Source organism: Monodelphis domestica, chromosome 5, assembly GCF_027887165.1.
Source record: "Monodelphis domestica isolate mMonDom1 chromosome 5, mMonDom1.pri, whole genome shotgun sequence".
Taxonomy (NCBI): domain Eukaryota; kingdom Metazoa; phylum Chordata; class Mammalia; order Didelphimorphia; family Didelphidae; genus Monodelphis; species Monodelphis domestica.
The window spans coordinates 169794497-169818214 of NC_077231.1; positions in this window are offsets into that span (position 1 = coordinate 169794497).

Genomic DNA, 23718 nt, shown 5'->3' on the forward strand with positions numbered 1-23718 from the left:
GACTCACCACAATAAGGAGCCAGAGGAGTCACAGATTCATGTGTGTTAATCTGCCAGCCTGGTAGGTGAGGTTCCAGACCCAGGGAAGTCATGGAAGTTAGGGGATGTGATGCATGGGGACTGAAGTGAAACCTTGGGCCAGTTGAAGGGTGGGGGAAGGCATATATTGAGTTTGAAAAGCCAGCTCATAAAGCTTGTGGGGGTCTTAGTCATTCCCTTTGGGCTTGTGAAAGGACCTCTCTATCTCTCAGCCATTGGGCAGACTACTCTACATAACCACCTCTGGCAAGAATGGCGGGAACCAAGCCCTGATGGAATCCAGGACCTCATGGAGCAGAATTAAAGGACATTTTAAGTTAGAAAGGCTGGAAATCTTATTTCTCTCTCTCTCTCTTTCTTTCTTTCTTTCTTTCTTTCTTTCTTTCTTTCTTTCTTTCTTTCTTTCTTTCTTTCTTTCTTTCTACTAATACTTATAAATTTAATATAAAGTCTCCAAGACTAATTTTTATTCATAACATGGCCCAAAAATTTTAGTGCAGTTTTAAGCTAAAATTTAAGGCTTAACATTATACTAAGGCTATTGGAACACCCCATATATATATGAACCTAATGAAAGGCAGACATTTGGTTCTCTATCCCTCCCCATTCTGTAGCTATAATTACAGAATTCTGATATAATTATTGTATCAGAATATATTATATAATTAATATATTAATTATTATAAATTCTGATATAATTATGGAAAAGCACACGTAGCAGACATGATTAAGTGACTTGTCCAGGGTCATAGAGCTGATTAGGTACCTAAGGTGGAATTTGAACTCAGACCTTCCTGACACCAGGTCTAATGTTTCACCATCACCATCTAGCTGCCTCTATGCAAAGATGCATCAAAGACTGAGTTTAGCACAGTACTTGGCAATACGTGCTTAATAAATGCTCTGTTTATTTATCTATCCATCTAATATAAATTTTAAAAATTAATATCAAATACTCTATTATTATCTTTAATAATTTAATAAAAATTTTAATAAAAACAAGAAATATTTATAAAATAAAATAATATAAAATAAAAGTATTATCTTTATAAGATTTATTAATAATAAAACTTGAAGCAAAGGAAAATAAAAGGCTAGAGAAAGAGATAGAACTCACCAGCCTCCCACGTGGAAAAGAGAAGAGAAAGGCATTACCCACAGCTTAAAAACTATAACGTAAAGGATGCACATACACAAAAAGGGGAAAAGGAACCTTGGGACAAGGGGAGAATTCTGGGAGATGAAGTCCAAAGGATACAACATTTCCACTTATACCCTCTCTATATCCCATTACTCTATAAGAAGTGTAGAAGTATTGTCTGATTGAATTGGAAGGGCAGCTTTTGTCTGGGAAAAGACTGTTCACACTCTTTGGAGTCTTTCAGCCTGCCAAGCCTTGAAGAAAGTCCAACTGCTGGAGAGAGGGAGCTGCTTTGTAGAGATGACTCCATAACCTCTACCAGAGACCAGTAGGGAAGGGTAGGAGACTCCCCATCTAATGGCCATGACTTTTTGTGGGTGGGAGACAACATATTCAACAGGCAGCAGTTCAATCCAAGAGACCTGAGGCTTAGTTAAGATGTATTCAGCAGGTAGCAGAGACGACTGCCCTCTCTATGGAGACCCTATAATAGAGAAGGGCAATGTGATCTCTGGAAGAAGAGGCAACTGTGGTTACAGGACAGAATGAATTCTGATAACAGAGAGCTTGCTAGGGTGAGGGGCAGACCCAGGAAGAACAACTGAGTGACCTTTCTAGGAGAGATGCCACCCCAAGAATAGAGCAGCCTTCAGACACCAAGAGAAGACAAAGGGAGTTCTGGGGTATCAGAGGATTGAGTTGCCTTGACCACGTATTTCCTCCATGTGTGTGCTGAAGTATCAGTCTACTGTTTGTGCCAGTTCTTCCTTTGTATGCTATGTGTATTTGTAGGTGAAGGTCCCCTAGATTTATAAGGGAGAATGTTTTGTAGACCCCATTCTTCCTACCCCACCTCAGTAGATGCCTTTGCTTTAATTGTGCTATTGAATGACAGATAGATTTGAGAGATGTGGGAGATTAGATAGATACAACATTTATTTAGCAGTTATATTTTAGGCACTGTGTTGGACAGCTAAGTGGTGTAGTGGATAGAACGGCAGGCTTGTGTCAAACCACTATCTTCCCAAGTGTCTGACCCCACTGGACCAGAGTTGAATTGAATGAAAGACCCTAGAAACTGAGGAAGAAGCAAAGGGTAATACAGTCTTCTCAGCAGAAGGAGCATGCACGTGGGGACCCCTCTGCTAAGGAGAGGAGCTCATGAGACACAGAAATTAGTCAATTTTTATTATTTGAAAGATGAAGAGGAAGAAGGAAAAAAATAGATTGTGGCTTTAGGGAAAGAGTGGAACCTCGAATTCTTGACCATAACTCCATGGAATAACTTTTGGGGTCTCTAGGAGATAGGTTGGTAAGTTATCTTATCTGGAAATCTTTGGCAGTTAGGGCAGGGTTCAGTTGGCAGGTCCCTGTTTCTCACGCTTAGTTTATAGTCCCAAAGGATTACTGTTATGTCTCAGAGACTCTTGGGAAAATGGGTGCTTGAGCAAATCCAACCAATTATTAGTCACTATCCTTTTGTTGTGGGGAAGCTTGAGGTGAATCACAGGTTCATGACAGGTACCTTTTGCAAGAATGCAAGACTCCAAAACTTAGCTTAGAAATAAAAAGAGAAATTGATTAATTTGGGATTCACGTTGAAATGGCTGGGAAGACAGTGCAGGTAGAGCACTGCCTCAGAGAGGAGATGTATCCTGAGTCTTTTATACCTTTTAGATGGCACGGGCTATGAGGTTAGGCAGAAGTAGGGGATGTTTGTTATCTGACAGGTGCTAGACACAAGGGGTGACCAGGAACAGTTTAGGGGGCAGGTAGATGTCCTAGACATACCCTGATGGTATCAGAGCATAACTGGAAGATGTGTATCTGTGTCCATCTCAAATTCTAGGGGAGAATCCAAGAGGACTATTTCTCTCAGGGGTCTTTCCTTATCCTGAGTCTCTGATGCCCAGAGCCACCTTTTTCTCAGCATTATAAGAATGCAAGCAAGGAAGGAATTTTCCTGCTCTGTTTGACCTGAAACACTCCTAGGGTTTGAGGTGTCCTATACCACTTTCATTTTCTCACTTGGAATCAGGAAGACTCATCATCATGAGTTTAAATTGAGTCACAGATATTTTCTGGCTACGTGATCTGGGCAAGTCACTTAATCTTAGTTGCTTCCTTTTTCTGTAAAAAGTTTCCTTTTTCTGTAAAATGAACTGAAGAAGGAAATGGCAAACCACTTCAGAATCTTTGCCAAGAAAACCTTAAGTGGCTCCCAACCAGACTGAAACAATAGGCACCGTGCCAAGTATTAAGGGTATAAAAACAAGTAAATAACACAGTTTACATCCTCAAGCAGTTCACTTTTTAAAGGGAGAAAAAACACATAAAGGAGTTGGGAGAAAGCATGCTCAAGTGAGAGAAAAAGTATCCACATTGGGGTAAAGGAGCTTGTGAGAAGGGAGAGAAGTCCAGAAGGAAATGAAATTGGGCCAGAAGGATGAGGACCCTTCAAAAATCCAATAGATAATATGTTCCTAGTTCTAATTTGCTGATATCTCCTTTTATGCCTAGGTCATGTATCCATTTTGATCTGATCTTGGTAAATTGTTTAAGATATTGATTGGTATATCTAGTTTCTGCCAGACTCCTTTCCAGTTTTCCCAACAATTTTTATCAAATAATAAATTCTTATCCCCCAAATTTAGATCTTTACTTTTGTCAAACACAGGGTTACTATAATCTTTTACAAGTGCTTGTTGTATGTCCTCTCCCACTGATCTACTTTGCTATTTCTTAGCTAGTACTAGATAGTTTTGATGATCACTGCTTTAAAATATGATTTAAAATCTGGTACTTCTTGAACTTCTTCCTTTTTATTTTTTCTTAATTTCTTTGATATTCTTGACTTTTTGTTTTTTTCCCAATGAATTTGATTATTTTTCTAGTTCAATAAAATAATTATTTGGTGATTTAATTGGAATGGCATTGTATAAGTAGTTTAGTTTAGGTAGGACTGTCATTTTAATTACATTGATGGTGTGGGGGCAAGCCTAGAGATTGGAGGTCTTGGGTTCAAATTTGGTCTCAGACACTTCCTAGTTATATGACCCTGGACAAGTCACTTAATCTCCATTGTCTAACTCTTATTGTTCTTCTGCCTTGGAACCAATACACCATATTGATTCTAAGATGGAAGATAAGGGTTTAAAAATGTTTATATTGGCTCTGTCCTCCCATGAACAACTAATATTTCTTTAATTTTGACTTTGTATTAAAATGCTTTATAATTATATTCATGTAGCTTTTGGATTTGTTATGGCAGCTGTACTTCTAGGTATTTTATTCCATTTTTAGTTATTTTAAGTGGATTATCTCTTACTTTCTCTTTTTGCAGAACTTTTTGTTAATATAAAAATGCTAATGATTTATGTGGATTCATTTTGTATCTTGCTACTTAGCTAAAATTATTGATAGCTTCAACTAATTTTTAGTTGAATATCTAGGGTTTTCTATATATTCCATCATATCATCTGTAAACTCTTTGCCTATTCTGATTCATTCAGTTTCTTTTTCTTCTATTATTGCCATTGCTAGCATTTCTAATACAACACTGAATAATTTTGGTGATTATGGGCATCCTTGCTTCACTCTTGATCTTATAGGGAAGGCTAATAAGAGCCATTTCTAATGTTCAATCATTTGATGGTACCAACAACTTTAGTGGTGAAAACTTTCTCTTCTGGGTGTTCTGTGGCTTTGCCATGGATGGTGAGCCCCGTCTTTGCTTCCCTGGATAATGGCTTTGAGGGCTGGCATGGAGCAATGCTCTCCTCAGGGCTCTTGGTCTCCAGGCTCTCTCCATCAGGTTTGGTGTGAGATAAGGGTAAAGGCTAATAACAGTGGTTAGAGTCTAAGACACTTTTTTAAAAATTCTGTTTCCCAATTATAGGTAGATACAGTTTTTAATCATTGCCTTTTGAGATTTTGCAGTGCATGTTCTTCTCTCCCTCCCTCAGGTGGCAGATAATATGACACAGGCTATACATGTGCTCTCATGTTTCCATGTTTATCATGTTGTGAAAGAAGACACCTGTTGCTTACACAGGAAAAAAAAACTCATGAAGGAAATAAAGTGAAGAATGGTGTGCTTCAATTTGCAATCCAACTATTAGTTTCTTTTATTGGATTAGTGGATAGAATTTTTTGTCATGAGTCTCTTGGGGTCATCCTAGATCCTTGCATTAATGATAATTCACAATTGATCATCGCACATTAGCATTGTGATTGTGTACACCATTCTTCTGGTTCTGCTCACTTCACTTTGTATCACTTCATAGTCATCTTTCCAGGTCTTTTGTGATCTTCCATTTTGACTTCTTCAGTCTCAACCTCTGTCTGCCTGAGTTTCCTCAGTTATAAGATGGATAATCACAGCATCTCCCTCCCTCCCAGGGTTGGTTGTTGTGAAGATCAGATAAGTTAATATTGGTAAAGCACTTAACACAGTCTCAGGCATACAGTAAGTGCTTAATAAATGCTAGTTTTTCCCCAAAAAAAAGTTATAAAGATTTGGTAAGACCAGGGTTCAAATCCTAAGGCACATTTTGACTGGCTGTGTGACTGGGCAAGTCCCTTAAATTTTCTGTGTCCCAGGAAACTCCTTAATATTATATGTTGCAGAGCAGGGAGAGGTTAGCATTGGTAGAGGTGGTTCCACCACAGTATCACGAAATATGAAATTAATAAATCACAGGTATCATGAAAAAACAAACAAACCTGTGCTGGTAGGCTCATTGACCTAGAACTGGGAGTGACCTCAGAGGCCACTTGGTCTAACATTTTCATCCAAAGTGAGGCCCCAGGGCGTAAGGGATTTTCTCAAGATTAAGAAGAGAGTGTCAATATTTGTCAAAAGAGAGGTATGGGGAGAAGAGTCATTGGGACACGGCAGTAGAATTTTTAAAATTACATTATTAATTCATGTATATTTTAAATTAATATTTAATTAAATTATTTTTAATTCTTCTTCATTCTCTATCTTCATTCTGATCCTGGAGCCAGGTAGCCTTTGTTGGGTTGATTCATTTTCTGTTTCTCAGTTGGTATGAGTAAGAAGGCAAGTGAAGCCATTTTGAATCAACTAACACAGGAAGCCTTTTTGTACAAAATCCCAGAAACTACTATAGCTAAAAAAGACAGTGAAGGTTGAACTCCCAAGCCTCTAATCCCAGACTCTGGGAGTGTTCCCAAGTTAATTCTTATATGGCTATCTCTCTGTTATGATACAGGTTTGAATCATTATTTGTGGCTCCACTCCCTGACTTTTTTTTTTTTGGTTGAGATCTCTGCTGTCAAAATCCATTCTTTCACTGGGTGGCCATGACTAGGAGATTTGCAGATCATTCTCCCTCCAGGCTGAGTTCTTGAGATAGAAAGGGAATAAAGAAAACAACTTTCCTTGCAATGTCACATTGGGCTTCCAGGAAGGTGCATGTTTGTGTACTGAGTGGAGGAGGGGGAGGAGATAGAGAGGAAACATTTAAAAAATTATTTTTTTTTTCAAGTTGTGTATTGAATTCTGATCTCAGGCCAATGCCCAGAGCTGCCTGGGAGATGACCAAGACCAGTTCTCAGAAGATCACCTTAGGGAGAGGTGACATCTCTGTTTTTTAGTTGAAAAATGAACAAGAAAAACAAACACTTGGGCCTTTTAATCCTCCAAGCAGGTGTTTCCCCCAAGGATAATTTCTTTCCTTCCCTTTCCCAGAGTTCCTTCTCCATTGCAAATAAACTGGTAGTCAGTACAGAGAAGGCTGCAATCCTAAAATAGATCAAAATCAAGAACTGGCTCCTTTCTTATTCCAGAGACTTTTTTTTTTTTTAAGTGAGAGTGTAATCCAACAAGCCATGATATGCTTGAAAAAGCATAGGACTAGGAGTCAGGAGGCTTGGGTTTATAGTCTGTTTTGTTTGGGGAAAATCTCTAAAACTTCCAGGGCCTTGGTTTCCTCATTTGTAAAAGCATAGGTTGGATCCAGAGTAAATGTTTACCAATAGGCTTTCCAAAACAATGTATGATGGGCACACTTAAATTTAATCTGCATTATTAACATTTTTTCATCACTTTCTCAAGTGATGACTGAACCAATCAAGTCTAGACAATCAACAAAGCAATAAGCAAAGTGGCACTTTGTAACATTTGACTATTTCTGAGGTATAAATGTTCAGAATGAAAATTTTACAGTGCCTCTCCAAAGATCCTTTGAGTTGACACCAGCACACACCTCTTGGATAGATCTCAGCAACTCTCTAAGATCAGTTTGGGTTTAAAAATTCTAGAAAGAACATATTTCTTTCTGGCCAGCTTCTCATCACCTCATAACATTTCACATACCATTATTTTAGGAAGTTAGAGCTTGGGTGGAGAAACTGTATATTCATTTCTTTATTCCTTGACTGAAAATGAAGGTGGAGCTGTCATGTATCAATTGAGGGAAAAGAAATGGACAGCCAATATGCAACAATGGCACCCTTGTAGAGAAAGCTAAAGGAAGGCTCCCAATATACAGGATGAACTTCTGGGGAGGAATATATATATATATATATACATATATATACATATATATATATATGTTTGATTCAAAGATATTTTATTTTTCCAATTACATGTAATAATAATTTCAACATACATTTCCCAAAATTATAAGATCCAAACTGTCTCCATCTCTCCCTTCCCTTACCTCACTTGGGGATGGGAAGCAATTTGATCTGGGCCATACATGTATTATCATGCAAAACAGAGTTCCATATTAGTCTATTAGTCATTGGTATAAGAGCAGACTTATACAAAACTACATCCCCAGATAAAACCCCAAATACACCAGTGTGATAGGTATGCTTTGATCCACATTCATTGTACCATCTGGCTTCTCCTACACCACCTAGCTGCCCTGTGTGTGTGTGTGTGTGTGTGTGTGTGTTTACATGTGTGAACAAGTAGGTGGATAAATGGATGGATGGATGTATAGATAGATGAATGGATAGATAGATAGAAGTAGCTCCCACATGTATAAAAATGCCCACATGAGGCAAGACTTGTTGTGTGGTTCAAAGGGAAGCAGCAGACATTTCTAGCCTCTTCTTGCCACAACCTTTCTCCAAGCCAGAGCCTTTCATTCCTACCAGGAGGGAAAGAAGAGGGTTGGGACTAGAAGCCACCTCCCTATTCTCCTCACAAAGATGAGCATCCAGAGAGACATGAGAGCATTCTGTGATACTTGAAGGACTGTACTACAACTAGGTGAATGTACAATCTAGAGTTTGGGACTTCCACCAGACAGCATGCCAAGTGCATATGTTAATCTGACACTGAACCAATCTTCCTTGCTGCAGTTGTCTATGGATGACTAGGGGTGAGAACAGATGGCTGATGAAGGACTAAGAGAAGTAATACAAGCCAAAAAGGTAACGATCCCACTCATCTGAAGTTCTAAACAACAGTAGGCACTTTTCTGAGACAATGTAGAGCTGTGCAGTGGATGCTATATCAGACAGTGATGGATCCCATGAGGGAACCAGGAAACAGCTGGTGCTACCCAAGCACACTGCTCAAGAGCTATCCTGAATGCCTTCTCTAATAATTTTGGACATATGGGTCAAGAAAGGACCCTGTAGCTGGCAAAAGATCTGTGACAGAAACAAAAAATCCTTAAGATGCCAGAATATAATGTTAAGACCTTCACAAGGAGATTGAGTTCTATTGAGAAACTCTGGCATTCAAGGGACTCTCAAATTAGCTGACTGATGGAAAGCTAACCCAAACAAAGAAACTAAGACACTTGGCACCTTGCCTTTTTGCAAAATAGTCCTAGAGAATGGAGAGTGCCCTATTGGAACTATTCTCTGCAACCACTTACTGCCCATTGAAGAGTTAGTTGGATATTCTAATGAGCAGGTGGAAAGAATGGATAGCTAAGAAAAGGCTAAGAAAATGAGATTATTCACTAGCTCTGTGCAAAGACTTTTAGACTCAGGTGTGGGTACTGAAAGTGATGCATCTAGGGAGGGAACCTGGACAGAACTATACTCAGAGGCAATTCCCTTCCTTCCTTCCTTCCTTCCTTCCTTCCTTCCTTCCTTCCTTCCTTCCTTCCTTCCTTCCTTCCTTCCTTCCTTCCTTCCTTCCTTCCTTCCTTCCTTCCTTCCTTCCTTCCTCTTACTTTTTTTGTCTTAGTAACAACTCCAAGACAGAAGAGCAAAGACTAGGCAAGTGGTATTAAGTGACTTCCCCAGGGTCACACAGTTAGGAAGTATCTGATGCCAGATTTGAACCCAGGTCCTCTTGACTGGAAAACCTGGTGCTCTATCCATTGAGCTACCTAGCTGCCCCTAGGCAACTCCTTTCTTGCCCCAAAACTGATACAGATACTCTAGACAATCCTAGAGTATAGACTCAAGCCACAGAGCTTGAATATACTGAGAACCATTCTGACATAGCTGCCAGCCTAGGTGTAGACATATAATAATTCTACAATGACCCTGAGGGTTAGCCTATACCAGAACTAAGGTTCAGGAGTAGCAAGCTCATCAGCCGTGACAGGAGTAGCAAGCTCATCAGCCGTGACAGAAGAATGGCAGGGCAGCGCACTAGACTAGGCACTAGGTTAAGTTATAATGCTGTAGGTCAACCTGAAGACATATTTACATGTTTCTAGGTTATGTTGCTAGAAATTGCTCATGTGAAAATTGTCTTGTATGTGATTGCCTGTCTGATACTATACATGCAAATTACTGCAGATCTGTGTCATTTTTTTCCCCTGTTAATTTATTGGATTCTGTTTTATGTTATCTTCATGTCATCACAGTGTCTGTTAATTGTCTTGTGTTAATGCTTCATGGCTAATTTTTTACACATAGGTCCATTTCCAGTGTTATTTGGAGCTAGCTAGATTGGCTCTGTTAGGTTAGCCACATTTATGCTTTTGATGATGCTTGTGTACTGTGGATATGCATGAACTTCTAAAATATACATGTTATCATGTAAAACCCAGTGAAAGGGCTGGGGGGAAGGGAGGGAGGGAAAGAAGATGATTCTTGTAACCAAGGAATAATGTTCTAAATTGACTAAATAAAACTTTCTAAAAAAAATAAAATAAAATATGTGTGTTATTTGTCCTATATGTAGTCAAGCATGTTGTCACTGTAGTATCTTTGCAGATGATGTTCTCCATATAGTGCCAAATCGACTGTAGGTATTGTCCTTATGGATTTTTTTTTACCTTTACCTTCTGTGTTATAATTAATAGTAATTATTGATTTCAAGGCAGAAGAGTGCTAATGGGTAGGCAGTTGGGGTTAATTGACATACCCAGGGTCACAGAGCTAGGAAATGCCTGAATCTAGGACCTCTTGCCTCCAGTTCTGGCTCTATCCACTGAGCCACCTAGCTTCCCTTCTAAGTGCATTTGTTTTTATTTCAGTTTCAACTGTATTAAAGCTTGGTTGCTCAGGACACCAGAAAAATCATCTTTGTTATTTTAAAGTGCTTGTGCCTATTATTGTATATTTCCAGGTTTTGGACCTACCCATGCTGATCTTTGCAAGGGAACTGCAAAGAATTTCAGCCCATGAGAGGAATGTATACTCCTTTCCCAAAGTCTCATGATTCTCTTTATTGGGAGAAGACCCTGGGATACACATACAGACACATATCCACACTCGCCAACCCCCTTTAGGGATAAAGGCTGGCAAAAAGGGCCCCCAGAGGTGGAGTCAAGATGGCAAAATAGAGTCAATGAAAGTTCAGACCTCTGAAAACCCTTCCTTACTGATTAAAAACTAAATGCTCCTAGGGAACTGAAAACCAAACCTAACAACAGGACAAAGCTAAGGAACCTTCCCATTGGACTCAACTTAAAAGGTATGCCCCCCAAAAGCCTGAATTCAAGAACACTTGGGTTTAAGGGGAAGGAAGAAGGAAGGTCTCAGGACCCCTCCACCACCTAGAGCACTGAGTCTCCAGTGGTGGCTGGAACCTCTGGGCAGGCAAGGGTGCTAATCTGGAGGGTGTACCTTACAGGCAAAGCTGTGCCAGGCTCAGAGCTTCGAACACAGGCAGTGGGGAAGCAGTTTGAGAAGAAGCACAGAGCTGGCAGCTTAGTCGAAGTGGTGGAGACACTCCATATTGCTCCCCCCTCCCTTTCCCGAGATTTTGGCCTCAGGGCACATCCAGCTCTTCAAGTTCAACTCAACTGGGCTTAGTCTCATCAAGCCTTCAGAGGGCAAGGAAACTCAAGCTCTAACAACCCTCCCCCACAGACTGCTCTGAGAGCCTTGCTAAGCTTTAAGGGTGAAGGCTGACAAAAAAGCCCAAAACCACAGATCCAGCACATAATTAGAGGATCAAGAGTACAGGCAATTACAGGGGGAAAAGAAGGGGAAAATATGAGAAAACAACAGAAAAAGAAAAAAGAAATTACAATCCACTGCTTCTATCCAGGCAATGAACAAAGAGCAAATGTAACAGAGGAAGATCAAGGAACACCAAGCAAAAACAGAAACTCCAGCAAATTGGACACAGGCTTTGGAAGAACTCAAAATACAATTCAAAACACAATTAAGAGAAGCTGAAGACAACTTGGAAAAGAACTTAAAAAGCAAGATAAGTCATCTGGAAACAGAAAATAGTGTCTTGAAAGCCAAAATTAATCAGCTTGAAAATGAGGCAAAGGAGATGAGAGATGAAGTAAAGAGAATGAAAGATGACCTCCAAAGAAAATCAGACCAGAAGGAGAAGGACGATAAAAAAGCCAGAGATGAAATCCAGTCTTTAAGAACCAGAATACAACAACTAGAATTAAGTGACCTCACAAGGCAGCAGGACACTATAAAACAAAACCAAAAGAATGAAAAAATTGAGAAAAATATGAAGCACCTCATTCACAAAACAGAAGATTTAGAAAACCGTTCCAGGAGAGACAACTTAAGAATCATTGATCTACCAGAAGACCATGACAAAAGAAAAAGCCTGGACATCATCCTACAGGAAATTATCCAAGAAAACTGCCCTGACATTCTAGAACAAGAGGGAAAAGTGGAGATTGAAAGAATACATCAATCACCTCCTGTACTTAATCCCCAACTGACAACACCCAAGAATGTTATAGCCAAATTCAAGAACTATCAGACCAAGGAAAAAATATTACAAGCTGCCAAGAAGAAGTCATTTAGATACCATGGAACCACAGTGAGGATAACACAGGTTCTGGCTTCATCTACACTGAAGGACCAAAAGTCATGGAATATGATATTCCAGAAAGCAACTAGGTCTACAACCAAGAATCAACTACCCAGCAAAACTGACTATATTCTTATAGGGGAAAGTATGGTCATTTAATAAAATAGAAGAATTCCAAGCATTTGTAAAGAAAAGACCAGACCTGAACAGAAAATTCAATGCCTGAACACAGAATTCAAGAGAATCAAGAAAAGGTAATTAAGAAAGGGTGAAAAAAGAACACCCTCCCCTTTTTAAAAGAAACCCAATAAGTTAAAATGATATGTATCCCTATAAGAAAACAAAACATTGTTAACTCTTAAAAAGTATTATCACCTGGGCTGCTAGAAGAATTATACTTAGAGGGAACAGTGACAAACTGTATAGGATAAAATGACAAGACATAAACATGTAATGTATATAGATATATGTATGCATACATATATACGTGTATATATATATATATATATATATATATAACTAGAGCTAAAAGAGTTTAATACTAAGAGAAATGGGAAAAGAAACAAAAGGAGGTAAATTTATATGTCACAAAGAAGTTCATGGAGGGAGGGGGGAGAACATCAATACACTGGAAGGGTAAAGGGGTTGGAGACTGGAAATATTCAACTCTTATGTGCACTGAAATTGACTCAGAGAGGGAAGAGCAATCAAATACATTGGGGCAGAGAATTGATTTGCACCCTATAGGGAAGTAGAAGGGTAACAAATGGACTGCTGGGAAGGGAAGCAGTAAAAGGGAGGGAGAGGGTGGGGGAGGTAGTTTTAAAAGACTGTAAAGAAAATAAGAAGGTAATAAGAAGGGAGGAGGGATAGAAAGGGAAGTAAAATAAGGATGGGAATTAAGGAGACCAATTAAAAACAAAACACTGGATTAGAAGGAAATAGTGAAAGAAGAAAGTACAGGACTAGGAATGAAAATCAAAATGCTGGGAAATAGAAAGCTGGTAATCATAACTCTGAATGTAAATGGAATGAACTCACCCATAAAATGCAAGTGAATAGCAGAGTGGATATGCTGTCTACAAGAAACACATGTGAGAAAGGTATACACACATAGGGTGAAAGTTAGAGGATGGAACAAAATCTCTTGGGCATAAAGTGATAAAAAGAAGGCAGGAGTCACAATCATGATATCTGACAAAGCTAAAGTAAAGATAGATTGTCAAAAGAGATAGGGAAGGTAATTACATCCTGATAAAAGGCAGTATAGACAATGAGGAAATATCAGTACTCAACATGTATGCACCAAATGGCATAGCATCCAAATTTCTAAAGGAGAAACTATTCAAGGATGAAATAGATAGAAAAACTATACTAGTGGGAGACCTGAACATTCCTCTATGAGAACTAGATAAATCAAACCAAAAAATAAATAAGAAAGAGGTAAGAGAAGTGAATGAAATCTTAGAATAATTAGAGTTAGTAGATACGTGGAGAAAAACAAATAGGGACAAAAAGGAAAACATCTTTTCAGTAGCACATGATACACTCACAAAGATTGACAATGTACTAGGGCTGTATAAAACATTGCAAACAAGTGCAAAAGAGCAGAAATAATAAATGCAACCTTCTCAGTTCACAATGCAATGAAAATAATAATTATTAAGGGTACATGGAGAAGCTAATCAAAAATTAATTGGACATTAAACAATATGATTCTCCAAAATCAGTTGAAGAGCAAATCACAGAAACAATTAATAATTTCATTGAAGAAAATTACAATGATGAGATATCCTTTCAAAACCTATGGGATGCAGCCAAAGCAGTACACAGGAGGAAATTTATATCCTTAAGTTCATATATTAACAAACTAGTGAGGGCAGGGGTCAATGAATTGGGCATGCAAATTAAAAACTAGAAAGTGAATAAATTAAAAATCCTTAGATAAAGACTAAATTAGAAATCCTAAAAATCAAAGGAGCAATTAAAAAAATTGAAAGTCAAAGAACTATTGATTTAATAAATAAGATTAGAAGCTGGTACTTTGAAAAAACAAATAAAATAGACAAAGTACTGGTCAATCTAATTTAAAAAAGGAAAGAAGAAAACCAAATTGACAGTATCCAAGATGAAAAGGGAGAACTCACCTTTAATGAAGAGGAAATTAGGGCAATCATTAAAAACTATTATGCCCAATTATATGGCAACAAATATGACAATCTAGGTGATATGGGTGAATATTTACAAAAATATAAATTGCCTAGACTAACAGAGGAAGAAATAGATTACATAAACAACCCTATATCAGAAAAAGAAATTGAGCGAGCCATCAAAGAACTCCCTAAGAAAAAATTCCCAGGACCAGATAGATTCACAAATAAATTCTATCAAACATTCAAAGAACAACTAATCCCAATATTACACAAACTATTTGACAGAATAAGCAAAGAAGGAGTTCTACCAAATTCATTTTACAACACAAATATGATACTGATTCCAAAGCCAGGCAGGTCAAAAACAGAGAAAGAAAAATAGACCAATATCCTGAATGAATATAGATGCAAAAATCTTAAATAGGATATTAGAAAAAAGATTCTAGCAAGTGACCACGAGGGTTATTCATTTTGCCTAGGAAGGATTTATACCAGGAATGCAAGGGTGGTTCAATATGAGGAAAACAATCCACATAATTGACCATATTAACAAGCAAACTGACAAAAATCACATCATTATCTCAATAGATGCAGAAAAAGCCTTTGAGAAAATACAACACTCATTCCTATTGAAAACACTAGAAAGCAAAGGAATAGAAGGGCCTTTCCTAAAAATAAGAAACAGCATATATCTAAAACCATCCACAAATATCATCTGCAATGGGGATAAACTAGAAGCCTTCCCAATAAGATCAGGAGTGAAACAAGGATGCCCATTATCACTTCTATTATTTAACCTTGTACTAGAAACACTAGCTGTAGTGATTAGAGAAGAAAAAGAAATGGAAGGTATTAAAATAGGCAATGAAGAGACCAAGCTATCACTCTTTGCAGATGATATGGTGGTCTACTTAAAGAGTCCTAGAGAATCAACCAAAAAGCTAGTTGAAATAATCAACAACTTTAGCAAAGTTGCAGGATACAAAATAAACCCACACAAGCCATCAGCATTTCCATATATTTCCAACACATCTCACCAGCAAGAATTAGAAAGTGAAATTCCATTTAAAATCACCATAGACAATATAAAATACTTGGGAATCTATCTGCAAAGACAAACATAGGACCTATGTGAACACAACTACAAAACACTCTCCACACAATTAAAATGAGATCTAAACAATTGGAAAAACATTGATTGCTCATGGGTAGGATGAGCTAACATAATAAAAATGACAATCCTACCCAAATTAATTTACTTATTTAGTGCCATGCCCAATGAACTACCAAAAAGCTTTTTCACTGAATTAGAAAAAACCATAAAAAAGTTCATTTGGAAGAACAAATGATCAAGGATATCCAGGGAAATCATGAAAAAAAATGTGAAGGAAGATGGCCTTGCAGTCCCAGATCTCAAACTATACTATAAAGCAGTGGTCATCAAAACAATTTGGTACTGGATAAGAGACAGAAAGGAGGATCAGTGGAATAGACTTGGGGTAAATACACATGACCCATTCATTGACCTCTGCCCTAACTAGTTTGTTAATATATAAACTAAAGACAATCCATGATAAGCCTAAAGATCCCAGCTTTGGGACCAAAATCCACTATTTGATAAAAACTGCTGGTAAAATTGGAAGACAGTATGGGAGAGATTAGGTTTGGATCAACATCTCACACCCTACACCAAGATAAATTCAGAACAGGTGAATGATCTGAATAGAAAGAAGGAAACTATAAGCAAATTAGGTGAACACAGAATACTATGCATGTTAGATCTTTGGGAAGGGAAAGACTTTTAATCCAAGCAAAAGCTAGAAAAAAATCACAAAATATAAAATCAATAATTTTGATTATATCAAAAAGTTTTTGTATAAACAAAACTAATGCATCCAAAATTAGAAGGGAAGCAACAAATTGGGAAACAATCTTCATTACAAAAACCTCTGACAAAGGTCTAATTACTCAAATTTATAAAGAACTAAACCAATTGTGCAAAAAAATCAAGCCATTCTCCAATTGATAAATGGACAAGGGACATGAATAGGCAGTTTTTAGTTAAAGAAATCAAAACTACTGATAAGCACATGAAAAAATCTTCTAAATCTCTTATAATCAGAGAAATACAAATCAAAACAACTCTGAGGTATCACCTCACACCTAGCAGATTAGCTAACATGACAGCAAAGGGAAGTAATGAATGCTGGAGGGGATGTGGCAAAGTTGGGACATTAATGCATTGCGGGTGGAGTTGTGAATTGATCCAACCATTCTGGAGGACAATTTGGAACTATGCCCAAAGGGCACTAAAAGACTGCCTGCTCTTTGATCCAGCCATAGCACTGCTGGGTTTGTGCCCCAAAGAGATAATAAGGAAAAAGACTTGTACAAGAATATTCATAGCTGCACTCTTTGTGGTGGAAAAAAAATTGGAAGATGAGGGTATACCCTTCAATTGGGGAATGGCTGAACAAACTGTGGTATATGTTGGTGATGGAATACTATTGTGATAAAAGGAATAATAAGCTGGAGGAATTCCATGTGAACTGGAACAATGTCCAGGAATTGATGCAGAGGGAGAGGAACAGAACCAGGAGAACATTGTACACACAGACTGATACATTGTGGTACAATCGAATGTAAAGGACTTCTCAATTAGTGAGCCGCTAAAAATATTCTTTTTTGTCCATATTTATTTTTCTCTATATATCTACTAACGAATTTTTCTAAGATTTCATTCACTTTTCTTACCTCTTTCTTATTTATTTTTTGGTTTGATTTATCTAGTTCTCATGGAGGAAAGTTCAGGTCTCCTACTAGTATAGTTTTTCTATCTATTTTATCCTTGAGCTCCACTAGTTTCTCCTTTAGAGTACTGATATTTCCTCATTGTCTATACTGCCTTTTATCAGGATGTAATTACCTTCCCTATCTCTTTTGACTAGATCTATTTTTACTTTGGCTTTGTCAGATATCATGATTGTGACTCCTGCTTTCTTTTTATCACTTTATGCCCAGGAGATTTGGCTTCATCCTCTAACTTTCACCCTATGTGTATTCACCTTCCTCACATGTGTTTCTTGTAGACAGCATATCCACTCTGCTATTCACTTGCATTTTATGGGTGAGTTCATTCCATTTACATTCAGAGTTATGATTACCAGCTGTCTATTTCCCAGCATTTTGTTTTCTACTGCTGTTCTTGCCTTTTCTTCTTTCACTATTTCCTTCTACACCAATGTTTGTTTTTAGTCAGTCCCCCTAGTTCCCACCTTGATTTTACTTTTGTTTCTACCCCCCCCCCCCGCCCTTCTTATTCCCTCCCTTATTTTATTTGAAGTCTTCTTAAACTACCCCCAACTTCTCCCTCCCTTTTACTGCTTCCCTTCCCAGCAGTCCATTTGTTAATCTTCTACTTCCCTATAGGGAGCAAATGTATTCTCTGCCCCAATGAATTGGATTGTTCTTTCTTTGGGTCAATTTCAATGCAAGTAAGAGTTGAGTATTTCCTATCTCCAACCTCTTTACCCTTCCAGTGTATTGATGTTCTTCCCCCTCCCGCCATGAACTTCTTTGTGACATATAAATTTACCCCCTTTTGTTTTTTTCCAATTTCTTTTAGTATTAACCTCCTTTTTTAGCTCTTGTTGTATATATATATGTATATATATGTTTATATATATACATGTATATGTATTTATGCATACATATATCTCTCTATATATTTATGTCTTGTCATTTTATCCTATACAGTTTGTCACTGTTCCCTCTAAATGTAATTCTTCTAGCTTCCCAGGTGATGTGAATCTTAAAAACTACTCAGATTGTTCTTTAGAAATTTTGGTTTAGCTATTCCCTCATTGTAACAATGGAGATACTTGGTCTAACAAGAATCAGGAATGTATTGGGAAGTTTTAAAATTACTCCACCCTAATTAGACATACTTTAGGGGAAGATAAAAGTTGTAAATTCCTGATTGAACAATGGGTACTTAACTCACACCTCATAGTGAAGCTAGAACTTAAGCTAGGTCTATTTTTAGATCTAATACAAAAAGGTGTTAAGTACCTGTAAAAGTTAAATTAATCACAAAAAGGCCAGGTAACTTACAAAAGTCAAGCTTAACAAAGAGGTGTGAAGTACTCAAAAAATATAATCTAACCAGAGAAGGTTAGAACTAAAGAGTGGTGAGAACTAAGAATGGGTAGTCCTGGAAAAAAGCATCTACTGTGATTGGTAGATGTGAAAATATAGGGGAGGTGACATAAAAGAAAATTTATTTAAAAGGAAGGGGTAAAAAGTCAGTTGAGCACATTGAGTTTGGTGTGCAAATTGGATTCTGAACTCAGTTCAGAAGATTCAGTGGAGGACTGGAGCTTGCTTGGAGACAGTCTTGTGGTGAGTGATAAGACTGACTCCTTTTTTCCCTTAGGCTCAGGGAGGCCACTTTGGCCAAGGCCTTTAACTACTGTTTGGCTCAGCCTGAGCCAGAGCAGTTTAAATTAATTCTCTCTCTCTCTCTCTGTCTCTCTCTCTGTCTCTCTCTCTCTGTCTCTCTCTCTCTGTCTCTCTCTCTGTCTCTCTCTCTCTCTCTCTCTCTCTCTTACTCTCTCCTTCCCTTAATTCCTTCTTCATTTATTAATTAAAATCTCCATAAATCCCCAGCTGACTTGGGTATTTTTATATTTGGGAATTTCCCATGGCAACCACTTATTTAGATTTTAAGTCAAAACACTAAAAATTATCCTTATAATGATAATAACAATTTTTAAGATGGTGTTACCAATGACCTCTTTTCTTATTGGGATACATATCATTTTAACTTATTCGGCCTCTTTAAAAAAGTTTTTGTTTTGTTTTGTTTTTCTTTTTTCCCTGTTTTAAATTACCTTTTGATGATTTTCTTGAGTTCTGTGCTTGGGCAACAAATTTCCTGTTCATGTCTGGTCTTTTCTTTAGAAATGCTTGGAATTCTTCCATTTTGTTGAATGACCATACTTTCCCCTATAAGAATATAGTCAGTTTTTCTGGGTAGTTGATTCTTGGTTGTAGACCTAGTTCCCTTGCTTTCTGGAATATCATATTCCATGACTTTTGGTCCTTCAGTGTAGATGCAACCAGAACCTGTGTTATCCTCACTGTGTTATCTAAATGACTTCTTCTTGGCAGCTTGTAATATTTTTTCCTTGGTCTGATAGTTCTTGAATTTGGCTATAACATTCCTGGGTGTTGTCAGATGAGGATTAAGTACAGGAAGTGATCTGTGTATTCTTTCAATCTCTACTTTTCCCTCTTGTTCTAGAATGTCAGGGCAGTTTTTTTTGGATAATTTCCTGTAGGATGATGTCCAGGTTTTTTCTTTTGTCATGGTCTTTTGGTACAACAATGATTTTTGAGTTGTCTCTCCTGGAATGATTTTCTAATTCTTCTGTTTTGTGAATGAGATGCTTCATATTTTCCTCAATTTTTTCATTCTTTTAATTTTGTTTTCTAGTGTCCTGCTGCTTTCTGAAGTCACTTAATTCTAGTTGTTGTATTCTGGTTTTTAAAGCCTGGATTTCATCTCTGGCTTTTTTGTCATCCTTCTCCTTCTGGTCTGATTTTCTTTGGAGGTCATCTTTCATTCTCTTTACCTCATCTCTCATCTTCCTTGCCTCATCTTTCGTATTCTTTGCCTCATCTTTCATCTCCTTTGACTCATTTTCTAGCTGGTTGATTTTGGCTTTCAAGAGACTATTTTTCTGTTTCCAGATGACTTATCTTAGTTTTGAAGTTCTTTTTCCAATCATCTTCAGCCTCTCTTAATTGTGTTTTGAATCATATTTTGAGTTCTTCCAAAGCCTATATCCAATTCGCTGGATTTTCTATTTTATTGCTTGATGTTCCCTCCACCTTCTCTGTTTGGTTTGCTCTTTGTTCATTGCCTTTATAGAAGTTGTTGATTGTAATTTCTTTTTTTCTTTTTCTGTTGTTTGCTCATATTTACCCCTTCTTTACTCCCTGCAGTTGTGCTCTTGCTCCTCTCATTTTTTTTTTTGTTTTGAAGTTTTCTGTCAGTTTCCCCTCTTGGAGCTTTGTCAGGAGATCTTTCAGGGCAGTCTGTGGGGGAGGGGTGTTCAAGCTTGAGCTTCCCTGTCCTCTGAAGAGTTTTGATGGGATTAAGTCCAGCTGGGTTGGGCTTGATATGCCCTAAGGCTAAAACCTCCTGGAAGGCGGGGGGAATATGGAGGGTCTTCACCACTGTGAACAGGCTGCCTGCTCTGCACTCCCTCTCCAGCTCCTTCCCCACCTCCTGTGTTCAATGCTCTGAGCCTGGCACAGCTCTGCCTGCAAGGTACTCCCTCCAGACCAGTGCCTTTGCCTGACCAGAGGTTCCAGCTTCCGCTGAAGGCTTAGTGATCTAGGTGGGGGAGGGGTCCTGGAACCTTCCTTCTTCCTTCCCTTGAAACCTGCGTGTTCTCAAATTCTGGCTATTGGGGGGCATACCTTTTGAATTGAGTCCAGCAGGAGGGTTCCTTGACTCTGTCTTGTTGTTATGTTTGATTTTCAGTCCCCTAGGAGCATTTAGTTTGCAATTGGTAAGGAAGGGTTTTCAGAGGTCTGAACTTTTGCTGCCTCTATGCCGCCATCTTGACTCCACCTCCCAGAATAATATACTTTTTCAGATCGTTGGGAAAGGAAAGATTTTAAGACCAAGAAAGAGTTAGAAAATATTACAAAATGCAAAATATATCATTTTTATTACATTAAATTAGAAAGTTTTTGTACAAACAAAACCAATGCAACCAAAATTAGAATGGAAGCAACAAATTGGGAAACAATCTTTATTTAAAAAAAACTCTGTCAAACATCTAATTACTCAAATTCATAAAGAGCTAAATCAATTGTACAAAAAAATCAAGCCGTTCTCCAATTGATAAATGGGCAAGGGACATGAATAGGCAATTTTCAGTTAAAGACATCAAAACTATTAATAAACACATGAAAAAGTGTTCTAAGTCTCTTATAATCAGAGAAATGCAAATCAAAACAACTCTGAGGTATCGCATAGCAGATTGGCTAACATGACAGCAAAGGGAAGTAATGAATGCTGGAGGGGATGTGGCAAAGTCCAGACATGAATGCATTGTGGGTGGAGTTGTGAATTGATTCAACCAAACTGGAGGGCAATTTAGAACTATGCCCAAAGGGTGCTAAAAGACTGTCTGCCCTTTGATCCAGCCATAGCACTGCTGGGTTTGTACCCCAAAGAGATAATAAGGAAAAAGACTTGTACAAGAATATTCATAGCTGTGCTCTTTGTGGTGGTAAAACATTGGAAAATGCGGGGATGCCCTTCAACTGGGGAATGGCTGAACAAATTGTGGTATATGTTGGTGATGGAATACTATTGTGCTCAAAAGAATAATAAACTGAAGGAATTCATGTGAACTGGAATGATCTCCAGGAATTGATGCAGAGTGAGAGGAGCAGAACCAGGAGAACATTGTACACAGAGAATGATACACTGTGGTAAAAGCGAATGTAATGGACTTCTCCGTTAGTGGCAATGTAGTTATCATGAACAACCTGGAGGGATCTACAAGAAAGAACACTATCCACATCCTGAGGAAAAGATGTGGGAGTAGAAACATAGAAGAAAGCAATTGCTTGATTACATGGGTCAAGGGGGATATGATTGGGGAAGTAGACTCTAAATGATCATCCTAGTGCAAACATCAACAACATGGAAATGTTCTGGTTCTAGTCAAGGACACATGTTTTACCCAGTGGATTTGTGCGTCAGCTTCAGGAAGGGCGGGTGGAGGGGAGGGAGGGAAAGAATATGATTCTTGTAACCAAGGAATAATGTTCTAAATTGACTAAAAAGAAAAAAAATTAAAAAATAAAAAAGGGCCCCCAAATTCTCCATGATTTGTAGTTTTTCTCTTTTTGAGGAAGAGAAGAAAGTATGAGCGATCAGCCTTCCAAAGAGGGAAAGAGTTGAGGAGAGAGGACAGTTGAAGGTTTACACAAGCCTCATCTACATCTTCCTTCTGCCAGAGCGTGAGGACATTCATATGAATGGACAAACTGGATGGGGTGTGTGTGACAATGTGGGTTTAATCATAGGCTCTTGTCCCAGGAACAGAACTGCTATAGAAGAGAAACCAGTTTCTCCCATTTTTCTTAAAATGTTAAATATTTAATATTTTTTCAGATTTCCAGATTTAATATTTTTATTAATAAATATTATATTATGATAATAAATAATTTTAAAATTCAGATTTAATATTATTTCTCAGTATACCTTTGTTGATCCTTTCTTTACATGGTTGGGAATCCCTTCATTTGTAGAATGTGGGCTCAGAGGAAGCCAGGAAGGAGAGAGAGAGATTTTTCTTTAGGCTAAGCCAGAGTTACACTCCTGGCCAATTGTTAGAGTTTGCTATTTAACTAGGGGCATAAGCACAAGTCAATTCAAGACTATCCTTCAGGTAGAATTACTATGAATTTAGGCATAACTCTATCTTTTAGACACATGTTGAACTATTTTGTGGTTGTTCAGTCATGTCTGACTCTTCGTGACCCTCTTGGGGGTTTTCTTGGCAAAACTCCTAGAGTGGTTTGCCATTTCTTTCTCCATCTCTTTTATAAATGAGGAACTGAGGTCAGTAAGTGATTGGCCCAGGGTCACAGAGGTAGTAAGTGTCTGAGGCTAGATTTGAACTCAGGAAGAAGTCTTCCTGACTCCAGGACTGGTGTTTTGTTCATTGTGTCTCCTAGTTACCAAATCAAATTATATATTTATATACATATATGTTTGAAAACGTATACAGGTACACATGTGCAGCTAAGTGGTGCTTAGATAGATAGACAGAGATAGAACTCTGGGTTGGGAGTCAGGAAGTCCTGAGATCAAATTTGACCTTTGCACATATGTAGGAACCCCCCCACACCATTTCTTTCATAGTCCTTGCTCAATCTCCTGCTTCATTCTTTGCCTTCCATAGAGTGCTCACAATTCCCAGAATATCAGAGCCTAACCATAGAAATCTTTTCAAACCCCATATAAATTTATATTTAAACATCTCAAGAAGCCCTTACCACTTGAACACATTACAATGTATTGAATAAAATTTACCTTTTCCCACAGTTACCAAATTAGACTGGAAAAAAATAAACCACCTACTTTCTCATTTTATTATATGAAACAA